The sequence below is a fragment of the Eumetopias jubatus genome, unplaced genomic scaffold, assembly GCF_037043125.1.
Source record: "Eumetopias jubatus isolate StellerSeaLion01/CBP00866 unplaced genomic scaffold, mEumJub1_p1.0 scaffold_9, whole genome shotgun sequence".
Lineage (NCBI taxonomy): Eukaryota > Metazoa > Chordata > Mammalia > Carnivora > Otariidae > Eumetopias > Eumetopias jubatus.
In genome coordinates, this window is record NW_028274815.1 from 66,410,346 (window position 1) to 66,428,083 (window position 17,738).

General features: G+C 41.9%; 1 pseudogene; it reads left to right on the forward strand.

Annotated features, from left to right (window-relative positions):
• Positions 1–546: 546 nt before the first annotated feature.
• On the forward strand, positions 547–2,050 carry LOC114209706 (forkhead box protein H1 pseudogene; annotated as a pseudogene).
• The last annotated feature ends 15,688 nt before the right edge of the window (positions 2,051–17,738 follow it).

Below are 17,738 nucleotides of genomic sequence, written 5' to 3' on the forward strand. Positions count from 1 at the left end.
ATGACCCAAGCCAAAGGCAGATGCTTAACCAACTGAGCCACCCAGGCGCCCCTCTGAACCAGTTTTCTGATAAAACTATAGAATATGTTGGAACTGATGCAGCATCAAACTGAAAATTCTCCACAGCCTTAAAAGCATCAGTATTACTTATATGCAAAGATGTCAGTGAGCTAAATAATATGCCGCAGATTCATTAAATTGCTACCATTATAGAAGTAGTAGCCAAATAACTTCAAAATTGTATGCAGAAGTCGCAGTAGTGTATCATCAAATGTCCCCAGAATCTAGTATTTGTGCCCTAGAGTGAGGAAAACTAGAGAAACATTTAAAATCAAATGGCTTGACCCCTGAAATCCTGAATTTCTGAAAACATTTTACTAATGGGAAGGAAACTTAAAAACTTATTTTTGTGAACTCCGCTGCTGGTCCCCACAAATACTGACCTAATCTTCATATTAGCGAGGATGTTTCATTCCTCAGACAAAAGCTGAACAATCTGAATAGAAGAGGACAGAATGAGCGAGCCAGGGGCACATGGACTGAAACATGACCCGGGGTCCTGCTCTAATCACTTTCCGCACGGCTTTGGACAAGGCACTCCGTCCCCAGGTCTTGGGTGTGCTCAAGTGTCACATGAAGGGGCTAGACTCAACCACGCGCAGGGCAACTTCCACCTCTAAAACGTATGGCCAATTAATAGCATTCGTTTGTTCTTGGCAATACCTATTTCAGGGAGGTCATACAATTCAGCTACACGGCATTTATTGAGATCCTACTTCAAAGAGTGGTGAAAACAGGGTAGAAAAGAGATATTCCCTCCCAATCTAGTGCTCTTTAAAAGACCCAGCCCCCAGGCCTGCCTCACCCACTGCCTCACGGCCTTGCACCCTCCCCGCCCTACCCGGGGCCAGACCCCTGCCCGCGTGGCTTGCCTCCCCTGCCCGCGGCCCTGCAGCAACCCACATCTGGGGCTTCCTGGGTGGGAGTCGTCCTCCTGGCCCCCCAGGAGGAGGAAGAAGAGATACCTGCGGCCTGACAACCCGCCCCCCCCCAACTACTTGGCCGTGATGGCCTTGGTGATCCAGGCAGCACCCTTCCGCGGGCTGAAGCGCCCCCATCAGGCGTCAGGTCCAGGCCGCGTTCCCCTTCTTCAGGGAGGACTACAAGGGCTGCAAGGATTCCAAGGGCAACCTCAGGGCAGTCGGCGGGAGCCTGATCAGGGCCAAGGCACTGCGGCTGCAGAACGCGGCCCTGGGGCGGCGCTGGCAGAGCAGGGCCGTGCGGGGAGCCTTCGCCCCGGGACCTGGCCCCTCCGCCTGGCGCAGCTGGCCCTAGCGGCCGTCGGGTCCCCAGCCGACGCCCAGGGAGGGCTTCAGCATGAAGTGATTGCTAGAGGACCCCAGGGAGTGGGCACCACGGAGGGTCCGGCTGGCGCCGGGCACAGTGGGGAGAAGGTGATGCCCGCTCTACCCCTGCCCTCTGAGAGGCCTCTGGGGCCCCTCTGCCCCCTTCCTGGGCCCAGGAGAGCAGAGGGGAGGACTTCCCAAGGGGAGAAGCAGCAGGCTCTCACCCCTCTCCCCTGAGCACAGAGCCTGGCCCCTGCACTTACTGCAGGACCCCGCAGACCCCCCCCCCCGGGACTGTCCAGTGGGAATCATAGAGCCTCACTCTGGGGGGCAGCTATCCTCCTCCTACTTGCCCCTCCACCCTCCCAATGTGGAAATGCCCCTGGCTCCACTACCACCCACACCCTGTCCCCAGTGCCCACCTTCAGCCAGCCCAGCCTACTGGAGGGTGGCCCTGGAAGCTCGTGGCCCCCCCAGGGCTGCTCTGGGATCTAGATGCCCTCTTCCAGGGGGTGCCACCCAACCAGAGCATCTGTGACGTGTGGGTTAGTCACTCCCAGGATCCAGTGGCCTCCACCCCAGGCTGGCTACTCTCCTGTAGAGACTGCGAGGCTCCCAGGGCAGGGGCTGCTTTCCTCTCCTACCTCTTCCTGACACCACTGGCTTTTGGGGAACCAAGGCCAAGAAGACCAAGAAGTTTCTGAACACCTACGAACTCAACAGGAGATCGAAGAAAAGAATAGCAACAACTCTGAACAGAAAAGCGACCACTTACTGGAAGGTAGGACGTGAGGAGAAGTGAATCCGAGGCGATATTCGGGAGGATAGACGGCGGGGGAGGGGGCCTCCCTCGGCCACTTCTGACAGGTGATAGAGCCGCGGAGCACAAAATCGGAACTTTTAGAAGTCGGCTCCGCTGAGGGAAGTCGCTCCAGTGGCTAAGCGGGGGGTGGAAACCTTGGGGGACAGTGTGGTCTCAGGACCCTCGGGGTCACAGAAAGACCAGGGGTGTCTGAGGGCGGCAGAGCTCCCAGGTATCGGAGCGGGGAAGCCGGCTGCAGAGACGGAGCCGAGGCATGGGCTCTCAGCTCGGGGTTGCCATAAACCGTGATCAGTGACGGTAGGGCCACTGCTCCTCCAGCAGGGACCCAACAAGAGGCAGATCCAGGAGACTCCCCTTCCCTCCCCCAGGGAGAAGCGGCGCAGGAGCGCACCACAGGGATCTGCTGGGTTTGGAGACTCCACACGGGGTCGTGTGCCAGAGATAGAAACGCTCAGTCACAGGCCTGGTGAGCACAGAGTGCAACCGGAGACCAGGGAGACGGGAGTGACTGACTGCTTTTCTTTGGGGGCACACTGAGGAGCAGGGCCCTGAGTTCTAGGTTCCTCCATGGCAGAGATTGGGAGGCCACCATTTTCACCCTGGTCCTCCAAAGCTGTACCAAGAGCTCGCAGGGAACAAAAGCTCCTGAGAGCAAACCTGAGCAGCTTGCTTAGCCGGGACCAGCAAGGGCGGGGCAATTCCACCTCCGGCAAAGACATTTGGGAACCACGCAACAGGCCCCTCCCCCAGAAGATCACCACCAACAGCCAGCCAAGACCAAGTTTACCGCTCAATGAGAACGGCAGAACTCCAGCGCTAGGGGAATATTGCTCATAGAATTCATGGCTTTTTTAACCATGATTCATTAGTCTTTCAAAGTTAATTTTTTAACTGTTTTTTTTAATTTTTCTTTTTCCCTTTTTCAACCAACATCTTATCAATCCCTTTTTTTAAAAAAACATTTTCATTTTTCATTTTTAGAGTCATATTCTATCCCTTCATAGTAGTTACCCTTATTTTTGACATATATATATAAGTTGTTCTCTCTTTAAAATTTTGAGATACAAAAAAAAAATAATAAAATTTTGAGATACAGTTTCTTCTAACAGATCAAAATATACCCTATATCTCTAGTGTATGGCTTTGTTCTAGTCTCCTGCCTGATCACATTCTCCCCTCCCCTTTTTTTCTTTCTTTCCTTTTTTTAAATCTTCTTTCTTTTTTCAAACACCTTCTTATCAGTTCCTTTTTTAAAATTTTTTATAATTTTCATCTTTACAGTCATATTCCATCCCTTCATCATATCAACCCTTATTTTGTACATATATAAGTCTTTCTTTCTTTAAAATTTTAGAAGGCACTTTCTTCTAATAGACTAAAATACACCCAAAATCTAGTCTGTGGCACTGATCTATGCACTAACCTGATCATATTTGATCATATTCTGTTTTTTTTTTGTTTTCTTCTGTTCTTGTTTGTTTTTATCTTTTTCTTTTTTTTCTTTTTTTCTCTTTCTTTCCCTTTCTTTTCCCCTGGTTTCAGGTCTTTTCTGATTTGATTACAGTATATTTTCTGGGGACGTTGTTAATCTGTTAGCATTTTGTAATCTCATTCATCTATTCTCCTCTGGACAAAATGACAAGATGAAAAAAATCACCTCAACAAAAAGAACAAGAGGTAGTACCATCTGCCAGGGACCTACTCAATACGGACATTAGTGCGATGTAGGACCTAGAGTTCAGAATCGTGACTTTAAAGATACTAGCCGGGCTTGAAAGAAGCATGGAAGTTATTAAAGAAACACTTTCTGGAGAAATAAAAGAACTAAAATCTAACCAAGTCGAAATCAAAAAGGCTATTCATGAGGTGCAATCAAAAATGGGGGCACTAACTGCTAGGATAAATGAGGCAGAAGAGAGAATTAGTGATACAGAAGACCAAATGATGGAAAATAAAGAAGCTGAGAAAAAGAGAGAGAAACAACTACAGGATCACGAGGGCAGAATTCGAGAGATAAGCGATATGATAAGACAAAACAACATTAGAATAATTGGGCTCCCAGAAGAAGAAGAAAGAGCGAGAGGGGCAGAAGGTATATTGGAGCAAATAATAGCAGAGAACTTCCCTAATGTGGGGAAGGAAATAGGCATCAAAATACAGGAGGCACAGAGAACCCCTCTCAAAATCAATAAAAATAGGTCAACACCCCGACATCTAAGAGTAAAACTTACGAGTCTCAGAGACAAAGAGAAAATCCTGAAAGCAGCTCAGGAGAAGAGATATGTAACCTATAATGGTAGAAATATTCGATTGGCAACACACCGATCCACAGAGACCTGGCAGGCCAGAAAAGATGGGCATGATATCTTCAGAGCACTAAACGAGAAAAATATGCAGCCAAGAATACTATATCCAGCTAGGCTGTCATCGAAAATAGAAGGAGAGATAAAAATCTTCCAGGACAAACAACAACTAAAGGAATTGGCAAACACGAAACCAGCCCTCCAAGAAATATTGAAAGGGGTCCTCCAAGCAAAGAGAGAGCCTAAAAGCAGCACAGACCAGAATGGAATACAGACAATATACAGTAACAGTCACCTTACAGGCAATACAATGGCACTAAATTCATACCTTTCAATAGTTACCCTGAAAGTAAATGGGCTAAATGCCCCAATCAAAAGACACAGGCTATCAGATTGGATTAAAAAACAAGACCCATCCATATGCTGTCTGCAAGAGACTCATTTTAGACCCAAAGACACCCCCACATTGAAAGTGAAGGGGTGGAAAACCATTTACCATGCTAATGGACACCAAAAGAAAGCTGGGGTGGCAATCCTTATATCAGACAAATTAGATTTTAAAACAAAGACTGTAATAAGAGATGAGGAAGGAAACTATACCCTACTTAAAGGGTCTATCCAACAAGAAGATCTAACAATTGTAAATATCTATGCCCCGAACATGGGAGCAGCCAATTATATAAGGCAATTAATAACAAAAGCAAAGAAACACATTGACAACAATACAATACTAGTGGGGGACTTTAACACCCCCCTCACTGAAATGGACAGATCATCTAAGCAACAGATCAACAAGGAAATAAAGACTTTAAATGACACACTGGACCAAATGGACTTCACAGACATATTCGGCACATTCCATCCCAAAGCAACGGAATACACATTCTTCTCTAGTGCCCATGGAACATTCTCCAGAATAGATCACATCCTAGGTCACAAATCAGGTCTCAACCAGTACCAAAAGATTAGGATCATTCCCTGCATATTTTCAGACCACAATGCTTTGAAACTAGAACTCAATCACAAGAGGAAAGTCGGAAAGAACTCAGATACATGGAGGCTAAAGAGCATCCTACTAAAGAATGAATGGGTCAACCGGGAAATTAAAGAAGAATTAAAAAAATTCATGGAAAGCAATGAAAATGAAAACACAACCGTTCAAAATCTTTGGGATGCAGCAAAGGCAGTCCCAAGAGAAAAGTATATAGCAATACAAGCCTTTCTCAAGAAACAAGAAAGGTCTCAAATACACAACCTAACCCTACACCTAAAGGAGCTAGAGAAAAAACAGCAAATAAAGCCTAAACCCAGCAGGAGAAGAGAAATAATAAAGATCAGAGCAGAAATCAATGAAAGAGAAACCAAAAGAAAGTAGAGCAGATCAACGAAACTAGGAGGTGGTTCTTTGAAAGAATTAACAAGATTGATAAACCCCTGGCCGGACTGATCAAAAAGAAAAGAGAAATGACCCAAATCAACAAAATCATGAATGAAAGAGGAGAGATCACAACCAACACCAAAGACATACAAACAATTGTAAGAATATATTATGAGCAACTCTATGCCAGCAAATTAGATAACCTGGAAGAAATGGATGCTTTCCTAGAGATGTATCAGCTACCAAAATTGAACCAGGAAGAAATAGAAAACCTGAACAGACCTATAACCACTAAGGAAATTGAAGCAGTCATCAAAAATCTCCCAACAAACAAAAGCCCAGGGCCAGATGGCTTCCCAGGGGAATTCTACCAAACATTTCAAGAAGAATTAATACCTATTCTCCTGAAACTGTTCCTAAAAAATAGAAATGGAAGGAAAACTTCCAAACTCATTTTATGAGGCCACCATTACCTTGATCCCCAAACCAGACAAAGACCCCATCAAAAAGGAGAATTACAGACCAATATCCTTAATGAACATGGACGCAAAAATTCTCACCAAAATACTAGCCAACAGGATCCAACAGTACATTAAAAGGATTATTCACCACGACCAAGTGGGATTTATCCCTGGGCTGCAAGGTTGGTTCAACATCTGCAAATCAATCAATGTGATACAATATATTAACAAAAGAAAGAACAAGAATCATATGATCCTCTCAATAGATGCAGAGAAAGCATTTGACAAAGTACAGCATCTTTCTTGATCAAAACTCTTCAGAGTATAGGGATAGAGGGTACCTACCTCAATATCATAAAAGTCATCTATGAAAAACCTACAGCGAATATCATTCTCAATGGGGAAAAACTGAGAGCTTTCCCCCTAAGGTCAGGAACACAGCAGGGATGTCCATTAACACTACTGCTATTCAACATAGTACTAGAAGTCCGAGCCACAGCAATCAGACAACAAAAAGAAATCAAAGGCATCCAAATCGGCAAGGAGGAAGTCAAACTCTCACTGTTTGCAGATGGTATGATACTTTACGTGGAAAATCCAAAAGACTCCACCCCAAAACTGCTAGAACTCATAAGGAATTTAGTAAAGTGGCAGGATATAAAATCAATGCACAGTAATCAGTGGCATTCCTATACACAAACAAGACAGAAGAGAGAGAAATTAAGGAGTCGATCCCATTTACAATGGCACCCAAAACCATAAGATACCTAGGAATAATTCTAACCAAAGAGGCAAAGGATTTGTACTCAGAAAACTATAAAACACTCATGAAAGCAATTGAGGAAGACACAAAGAAATGGAAAAACGTTTCATGCTCATGGATTGGAAGAACAAACATTGTGAAGATGTCAATGCTACCTAGAGTAATCTACACATTCAGTGCAATCCCCATCAAAATACCATCCACTTTTTTCAAAGAAATGGAACAAATAATCCTAAAATTTGTATGGAACCAGAAAAGACCCCGAATAGCCAGAGGAATGTTGAAAAAGAAAAGCAAAGCTGGCGGCATCACAATTCCGGACTTCCAGCTCTATTACAAAGCTGTCATCATCAAGACAGTACGGTACTGGCACAAAAACAGACACATCAATCAATGGAACAGAATCAAGAGCCCAGAAATGGACCCTCAACTCTATGGTCAACTCATCTTTGACAGAGTAGGAAAGAATGTCCAATGGAAAAAAGACAGTGTCTGCAACAAATGGTGTTGGGAAAATTGGACAGCCACATGCAGAAGAATGAAACTGGACCATTTCCTTACACCACACACAAGAATAGACTCCAAATGGTTGAAAGACCTAAACGTGAGACAGGAGTCCATCAACATCCTAAAGGAGAACACAGGCAGCAACCTCTTCGACCTCAGCCACAGCAACTTGTTCCTAGAAACATCGCCAAAAGCAAGGGAAGCAAGGGCAAAAATGAACTCTTGGGATTTCATCAAGATAAAAAGCTTTTGCACAGCAAAAGAAACAGTCCACAAAACCAAAAGACAACCGACAGAATGGGAGAAAATATTTGCAAATGACATATCAGATAAAGGGCTAGTATCCAAAATCTATAAAGAACTTCTCAAACTCAACACCCAAAGAACAACTAATCCAATCAAGAAATGGGCAGAAGACATGAGCAGACATTTTTCCAAAGAAGACATCCAAATGGCCAAAACACAAGAAAAAGTGCTCAACATCGCTCGGCATCAGGGAAATCCAAATCAAAACCTCAATGAGATACCACCTCACACCAGTCAGAATGGCTAAAATTAACAAATCAGGAAACGACAGATATTGGCAGGGCTGTGGAGAAAGGGGAACCCTCCTACACTGTTGGTGGGAATGCAAGCTGGTGCAGCCACTCTGGAAAACAGTATGGAGGTTCCTCAAACAGTTGAAAATAGAGCTACCATATGATCCAGCAATTGCACTACTGGGTCTTCACCCCAAAGACACTAATGCAGGGATCTGAAGGGGTACGTGCACCCCAATGTTTATAGCAGCAATGTCCACAATAGCCAAACTATGGAAAGAGCCAAGATGTCCATCGACAAATGAATGGATATAGAAGATGTGGTATATATACACAATGGAATATTACGCAGCCATCAAAAGGAATGAGATCTTGCCATTTGCAACGACATGGATAGAACTGGAGGGTGTTATGCTGAGTGAAATAAGTCAATCAGAGAAAGACATGTATCATATGACCTCACTGATATGAGGAATTCTTAATCTCAGGAAACAAACTGAGGGTTGCTGGAGTGGTGGGGGTGGGGGGGAGGGGGTGGCTGGGTGATAGACATTGGGGAGGGTATGTGCTACGGTGAGCGCTGTGAATTGTGCAAGACTGTTGAATCACAGATCTGTACTTCTGAAACAAATAATGCAATATATGTTAAGAAAAAAAAAAAGAAGATAGCAGGAGGGGAAGAATGAAGGGGGGAAACTGGAGGGGGAGATGAACCATGAGAGATGATGGACTCTGAAAAACAAACTGAGGGTTTTAGAGGGGAGGGGGGTGGGGGGATGGGTTAGCCTGGTGATGGGTATTAAAGAGGGCACGTTTTCTGCGTGGAGCACTGGGTATTATGCACAAACAATGAATCATGGAACACTACATTAAAAACTAATGATGTAATGTATGGTGACTAACATAACAATAAAAAATTAAAAAAAATAAAAAGACCAAGAGGTGTCTGTGGCCACAGCTGCCCAGAAACACCAGGCACCAGCATGCTGAATCCGCTATGTTTATTGGACTACCCAACAAAGGGTTGGAGTTGGCCCAGGCACCGCCCCGGCCCTGATGGTCAGTCATGCCTCTCCTACTCACAGAGGCAAGACTGGAAAGAGTGAGGGCTTTGCTTGCAGCAGCCCTTTCCAGATCCACTTTCTCTGGCCCTCTCTGTCCATCTATCCTTCCTTCCATCTATCCATCACCATGTGTCGCTTCCCCTCCTTGGCTCCAGGCTGGGAGAGGGAGAACCTAATGGTGGCTCCAGCCTGAAGTCCTGTCCTCCCTCATGTGCCTGGGAATGAGGTAGCCCCTTTTGGGGGAAAGGAAATCAAGACCCTGCTTGGTTTGGGTGGTGGTAGTGGGGAACATAACAGTAAAGGAGTAGACAATAAAAAAAATAATAAAAATTAAAAAATTAAAAGACTGGGTCAAACTTGGGAATATACTTAAAATCATGTTGTCAATTATATCTTAGTAAAACTGGGGGGAAAATCTTAATGGAATTGTATACTTCCAAATGTTAAGTTTTATGGTATGTGAATTACATCCCAAGAAGAAGAGGAAAAAAAAAAGAAAGAAAGTATCTTGGGTGGCCCAAAGAGGCTTAAATAGCGATGTGAACCAGAGTATGAACTTTTATAACTGAACAAAGAAAATCTGGACGGCAAATTTAGATAGACCAACAGTGGGGAGAAGCACCCTTTACCAAGACGGGCTACATAATTTGCATGGTCCAGAGCAAAATGAAAATGCAAGGCCCCTAGTCCAAAATTGTGAAGAATTTTGGGGCACCTGAGTGGCTCAGTCGGTTAAGCATCTACCTTAGGCTCAGGTCATGATCTCGGGGTCCTGGATTGAGTCCCATGTAGGGCTCCCTGCTCAGTGGGAGTCTGCTTCCCCTTTCCCTTTGTCTCTCCCCTCCTCCCCCGCTTATGCATTCTCTCTCTCTCTCTCTCTCTCTCAAATAAATAAATAAAACCTTTTTAAAAAATTGTAAAGAATTTCAAGAGAGTGACAGCAGAGCGTTAAACCAAACTCACACCCCTCTGGGCATGGGACCCTGTGTGACTGCACAGGTCACAGACCCATGAAGCCAGCTGTATTTACTGAACTGTTAAAATTTTCTAGGCCCAGGACAGAACACTTAACAGACAACCTTTTCAATTTTCACCACAACCTTGCGAAAGTAATATTGTTATCCCTATTTTGTGAGAGAGGAAATAAAGGCTTCAAGAGGTTAAAGAATCTATCCAAGTTCTCACAGCCTGGAAATGACAGAGCTGAACTTCATACTGAGGCCTGACTCCAAAGTCATGTCCTCGCCAGTGGTCTTCAAACTTATTAGTGAAAATTTTTGAGTGAATACGCCAATGTATGTGGAAACATAGAAAGATAAATTATACACATACACTACTGCATTTATAAATCATGTACCTTATGAAGCCTGCAAAACAAAGACTTTTTAAAGATGCCATAAATAGATATTCTAGTATTTTCTTTCCATACCTCAACCAATTGCCTTTCACAATTTCCAGTAGTACCCAGGGGTTAAGGCTGCCCTTGACCCAGACAAAATTAGAGTTAATAGTACCCAAGATGTTAATTTTCCTATGAAGCGTGAACATTTTAATAAGGTATTCTTAAAGGTAACACCCAAAAAGGGAGTTGCTCATAATGGAATTTTAGGCCCTGTGAAAATCAAGGGGCATTTACTTTTTTAATCTGGAGGCTGACTTGCCTTGGAGAAATCACATTTCATTCGCTGATAAAGCAAGCAGGCTGAGCCTGACCAAGATTTTTGGTGTATTCTAGGTTGTTTGTACAGTTATACAGCAAAGGTTGATTAGGGAACGCAAGATTACACCAAGATACAACATTAGTGACAAATGTTTACTGAGTGCCTATGACAGGCCAGAAACCTTGCTGGTTGCTAGGGATAGAGTGAGCCAGCCAGCAAGGAACTAAGTGTGTTTTAAAGGAACAGAGGGGCTCCATGCCAACAGAAATAACCTTGGAAAGAGATGCAATTTGTCTTCTCCTCCTTGAATATAAACTGCTAGAAAGCAAAACCTGTGCTTACAGGTGTATTTTATGAAAAAATAGTTCAATACGTTAGAACTTGATGAAAATGACAAATTTTCCTAAAAAATGTTAGAATCAACTTTTTATAACCGTCATCTTTCTCTATAGTGTAGTTTTTAGATCCTCTTGAAATACTGCGATGCCACCAAGTGCACTACAAAATTTGTTTTTGAATTCTGCTTTTATCTCTTTGTACATAATAATAATCTGTGGTTGAATCATGGAGGTGCTAAAGATGGACAGCCCAAGATAAAGGTGATTTTTAAAACTCTTCCTCAAGATGGCGACAAAGGACCACGTCTTTAAAACAGGGACGCCAACTCTGCGCTGTTTCGATTAAATGGAAAATTCAGAATTTATTTCCTTACCGAATCTACAAGAAGAAAAGTGTAAATAAATGATATCTACAGAACCGTATTTTTCTAGTACCCTATTGGTTTAAAGGGTGAATTATTTGGATAGACTGCTTTGTAAAAGTAGCACTAGGAAAAAAAGGATGGAGTAGAAAGAAGAAAATTGGAATCACAGATTATATATGGAGATGGGTATGTCAACAACGCTTCACATTCCTTTCTTTGGTTGCTATGGTAACTCCCAGGTTCATTTACTCAGCCCTTGTTTTAATAGAGCTCTAAAAGCAGTGGAATGTTGGAGCTGCAGTCAGACTGTCTGGTTCAAATCTTATCTCCACCCTTTACTAAACATGTGACTGTCAAGTGATTTAACATCTCTCCGTGTCTCAATTTCCTCATTTGTAAAATGCAGATGATGAGTAACTGAGAATAAGCATGTAAAGCACTGAGCACAGTACCTGGCACATATTATGTATTCAGTAAATCAGCAGTCACCACCAAACCACCATCATGGCCACCCCTACACCATCTACAAAGACTCATCAAAACATTTATTTCACCGTATTTTATGAAGAAGCATGGTTCTTGGTATTAGCCAATCCCAGATAAGGGAGGAAATACTTTGGGGCTAAACAGTATAATTTGAATATCTGGCTCATTGCTTAAAATATCAAATTGTTCAGTTTTTCATTTTGAAGCAATCAAATAATTTGATCAATGAATCACTCCATTCTGTTCAATTGCCATTCAGGATCTTTCTAGTTTTTGCCGTAACAAAAAATTACATAAAGCAAATTTATGCAGAAAGCCACATTTTTACCAACCTATTTCTTCTTTTAAGTAGATTTTTGCATACCCAATCTATGTTTCTATTCTAGCATTTCCTCTGTAATTACTAGAAAAAAAGAATAAAAATAAGTATCATTTTCCAAATTCTACAATCTTTGTGAATAAGTATAATCTACTCATATTTGCAGGAGATGCTTGGCTTTATTTTAGCGCTCTCCTGTTTTTGTCTTTCCTCCTTGATACTGCTAATTATCCCAGGGCTTAAGCAGTTCTTTCAACATTTATCCTTTCCACTGTCATTAATTTTTTTAATTGTCAAAATAATTTTCCATATTAACAGCCAATACGCCTGCTCTCAGCTGGTCAAGATTCTGTTGGTCTGTTGATGTGGTTGATCTGTTTTGTTTTTCCTTCTGAACAGTTCACTTTATCTGCAAAATCCCAATTGTCTTGCTAGCATTCCTCAGCTAATTAATTGTGTATCCTCTACCCAGCATTGTCTTTTAAATTCAAATGCTTTGCTTTTAATAGAATCATTTCTCACTGTTTTTCTACTTAACTATCCGTGAGACTCAAGACATTTGGTAGCGATGATGACCGTTGGCACTGTATCATCCAGCCACACTCATGTCTCCCGGCTTCAGCCTGACGGCAGAACTCGCAGAAAAATATGGAGCCACAGGCAGAGATCCTCTTAAAAACTCTGGACCAGGAGAGTCAAAAGGACACATCAAGAGTGGAAAGCTTGTCTCTCATTAGCTGGATAAATTGACACTTCCTAAAAATTATGCTGTTTACACATTTTACTTTGTAATCAACATTATTTGGCTGCATTCTAAGATTTTTGAGAGGTGTCTTTTAAAGTCAGAGAAACCGGGGCGCCTGGGTGGCTCAGTCATTAAGCGTCTGCCTTTGGCTCAGGTCATGATCCCAGGGTCCTGGGATGGAGCCCTACATTGGGCTCCCCGTTCCGCGGGAAGTCTGCTTCTTCCCCCCCCCCCCCCCGGTTGTGTTCCCTCTCTTGCTGTCTCTCTCTCCGTCAAATGGATAAATAAAATCTTTTAAGTAAATAAATAAATAAAGTCAGAAAGTTCATTTGTGTGATCTCTGGTACTATTTCCATATTTCACTTCATACTTGTGATTGTATCAGAAGGAAATAAGCCCATCCTTTCTAACAAAATGTTAGAGAAAAACAGGGTGTGAGAGTCTGTTACTTTGGTGCCCCCAGTGAAACATTTCCTGGTATTCATGCCTTTGTGTATTCAAGTCCTTGACTCTGGCCTTGGTCATGTGATTGGCTTTGGCCAATGGGACATTAGCAAGTGTGGTGCAAGCAGAGGCTTAATAAGTACTTGCACATGGTGGCGGGGGGCGGGGGGGGATTGTCCTCTTGGAAGGCTTCATCTTAGAGCTAGACCCCTGAAAGGCCACAAGTGGAGGGAAACCACAGAAACCATCTGGACATTCCAGTTCCAACCAAGCTGTCGTTGGAATACAACAGCCAAAGAGTCCTCGGCCACACGACAGGGGGCAGAGGTTCCTCCCAACGGAGCAAGTCAACCCACAGAATCATGAGAAGTAACAGGTTATTGTTTAGCTACTATGTTTGGGGATGGCTTGTTACACAGCAATAGGTAGCTGAAACACCTGGTAAGAAATTACCTTCTTAATTACACATGGTGTTTTCCCCAGGTTTCCTCTCAGGAAAGCATCACTATGTACACATTTCATTTTGATAAAGATTCAGCTCTAAATTTATATAACTGAGATGCCAGAATGATGCCCAACACCCTGCAGTGTGCTTTGGCCTTTGAGCTATTTAAAAACCTGTCACCCAGGGCAGCCCTGTCCTCACTGACATCTCCACCAGGAAGCCTGGCTGGCTGGTGCTCTAGGCATCGCAAATCTTATTTTGGAAAACGCTGACAGATGGTTTCACAGAATATTGTCATAATATCATGTCACTGAATATTGAGTTGCCTTCATGGTAGCAGATTTCTGCAGAGATTGGGCTTTTAGATTTCTATGATTCCAACATTTCCTTTTTTGTTAAACTGTGAATTTATTAAAAGTCATTATGAAACCATAGAGAACTAAAAAGAAAAGTTTACCTACAAAAAAAGTCTGAACATTGATGGTGGACTAGTTGAATCCACTCCAGCATGTCCTCACAATGGTGTGCTATGTACTGATAAAACAATGGGTGAGTTCTGTAGTACTGACATGGAAAGTCCTCCTGGATAGAGCAGTAAACAAACAACAGAAAAAAGCAAGTTTCAGAACAGTGTGTATGGTATGCTCCCCTTTGGGTTAAAAGGGAGAGAAATCTATATTTGTATTAGTGCATATGCGTGATATATTTAAAAATCTAAGAACAGGAGTGGGAAACTGACACTAGGGGAATCAGCACAAGAAAGAAACTTTTCACTATTACACATTTTTACATTTTCTTGTTTTTTAAACATATGAATGTACTACCTATTCAAAATATATGGTAAGTTGTTTCAGTTTGGGAAGACATGAATTAAAATATTAGCAGGGATTGCCTCTAGGTGATAAGATTTCACATTTTTTTTCTTTTTGTTTATTTGTATTTCCTATTTTTCCACACAAAAAAATTTCATGTAATTTAAAAAGCAATATTTAAAAATTATCAAATAAAAAAAAATCCATTGATAGTTCCATCATTCAATCCAAACACAACTATTATCTTTCTATGCATTAACCTTGTAATCACAAATAGATACAATCTGGTATCCCTTATCTGAATATACCAAGGTTTACATAACTGAACACTTGGACATTTTTTACTGTATACTTTCATAAATAATGACGCAATAGCTGTTTGTACAAAGAGATTTCCATATGTACAATAGATCCTCAAAAGTGACATTCTGTTTCAAATGGTATAAACATTTTCAGAAGCGTGATATGTACTGTCTAAATGATTTCCAAAAGGATTGCTGCCAGTAGAAATTTATGAGAACTCCAGGTTCATTCAACTGTCATTAGCATTGATTAGCATTTTAAAAATCTTTGCTAATAGTCAAATCTGAAACTCTTTATAACTTGTCTTTAGATTTCTTTTGCAACTAGTAAAGATGAACATTTTTCTATTTGTGTGCTGACCAGTTTAATTCCTCCCTAAAATATTTTTTCAAGTCCTTTGCCCATATTGAGATTTTAGAGGGTTTTCTTTGTTTACAGGTTTTTAAGTATATTTTAGTTATTAGCAAGTGTTAGACACCTTGTCTGTCCTTTTCATTGGAAATATTTTTCCTCTGTCATCTGCATTTTGTTTTATTTTATTGCATTTAGAGTGTTAGGTGTTTGTTTATTCATGCCTATTATTTATGCTTTGACATTGCTGCCCTTCAGAAATCGAAATATTCACTTCTATTTTCTTCTAATTTGATATACTTTGATATAAAATTTTTTCTTTATTTAGAATTTCTGTGTGCAATGTTAGAAAAAGACTTGGATAGATACTTTTAAGGCTATCCACATTCCTTAATAGAATTTATTGAGTAATCTTTCCTTTTCCCATTGATCATGTGGCCTTCCCTATAATATTTTTGGTTCTTATGCATACTAGTGTCCATTTCTATCATAGTTACTATGTTCCACTGATTTACATCAGTATCACACTCTTTGCTAAAGTTTGAGAACATCTTTTCACAAATGGCAGTGCTCCAACCCATCAGGATCATCGTGATCATTTCTTTGTTGCCACTGCTTAACTTGATGTTTATTTATCATCTTCTTCAGGTAAATAATTTTATCTTTCAAAAATATTCTATGGCTTTTGTTAGACATTTGTCAAACCTATAAATTAACTTGAGTAAAAATTGGGTTTGTTTTGGGTTTTGTGTTTAATTTTCTTGCTTCTAGGGGCACCTGGGTAGCTCAGTCGGTTAAGCATTTGCTTTTGGCTCGGGTCTTGATCTCGGGGTCCTCAGGTCGTGATCTCGGGTCATGATCTCGGGGTCCCCGCATCGGGCTCCCTGCTTGGCGGGAAGTCTGCCTCTCTGTCTTCTCTGTCCTTCTACCAGGCACCGCTTGTGCTCTCTCTCTCAAATAAATAAATAAATATCTTTTTAAAAAAATTCTCTCTCCCTCAATCTCTCTGCCCCTTCCCCCCTGCTTGCACTCTCTTGCTGTCTCTCCAAAAAAATTAAAATAAATAAATAAATAAATAAATAAAATTCTTGCTTCCAAAAGGAACATCGTTTTCTTTCCATTTAGTCAGGACTTCCTGCAGCTCAACACCATTTTTGTTTGTTAATTTGATTGGTTGATTGGGTTTTTCTCACAGGTCACCCATATTTCACATTAAAAGTATTCCTTGGCACTTTATGGGTTTTGTTTTGGGAATGGGGTCTCTTGTTATATTTTTCTAACTGATTTTTCCTTACAGAGAGGAATCCTAGTGATTATATATTTACCTCGAATCTGGCCCTTTTGGTGCTCTATTATCATCCTGGAAAACAAGTTCCAGTTTAGGTTTTCTGGAATACAAGTTGTTTTGACACTTCAATTGGTCTGAAACTCTGTTAATTCAGGGGGGAAAAATCATTAGGGGTACCACAATGGCCAACCAATGGGGTGATCTGAATGTTTACTTCCCATTAATTTCACTGTGTTGTGGACACAGCCTGTTTTAGGGATGTTACCATGGAACCTTGTAAAAATAGAATTGTGAATGTATGCTGATGAATTACAAGTACAAGAACAGTCCCTGATTTAGATGCGAGCTGTGCACCTGGCTAACTCTCACTCTGTTTTGACAGTCGCAGGGGAAGAGAGGTGAGAATCCTAAAATAGAAAGGAAATTGAAGAAATCAGCAGAATGGCTGAATCAGTGGCTGCTTTTAATTACCTGCCCAGATGTCTTGAGTACGTTTCATATTTAATTGGTTCTACCTTGCCACCTTTGTTCAGATAAAGATTCCTAAGGGAATTGGGAAGACATGGAGATTTGTCACTTGGTGCTGCTACAAAGGTACCCATATATATTGCCTTCCTTTCATCTTGGCCAAGAAATGAGGTTGTTCTTTGTTCTCTTCATTGCAAATCTCCTCTAGATACACATGTAAGTGGGTTCTGGTTCCTTTTGTCTTATCCCAGGAGGGAACATGGCCAACAGTGCTCCCTCTGGTGGGAAAAGCCACCTTGCCCAAGCTACTGACCACAAGGATGGGAGCAGGGCATTCTACTCCAATGAAGAAGACCCACAGGGAGGATAGGGGATAAAAACACCGAGAGAACAGTTGGGGGGAGGGGGACAGAAAGCTTGGCATGGACAGATAAATGTCTTATGGGTAAAATAAAGAACTGTGTAATATGTCCTCTGTGTTCTGTGTATGCTCCGGCATCTAAACATGCAACTTTCCTTCAGATAATGG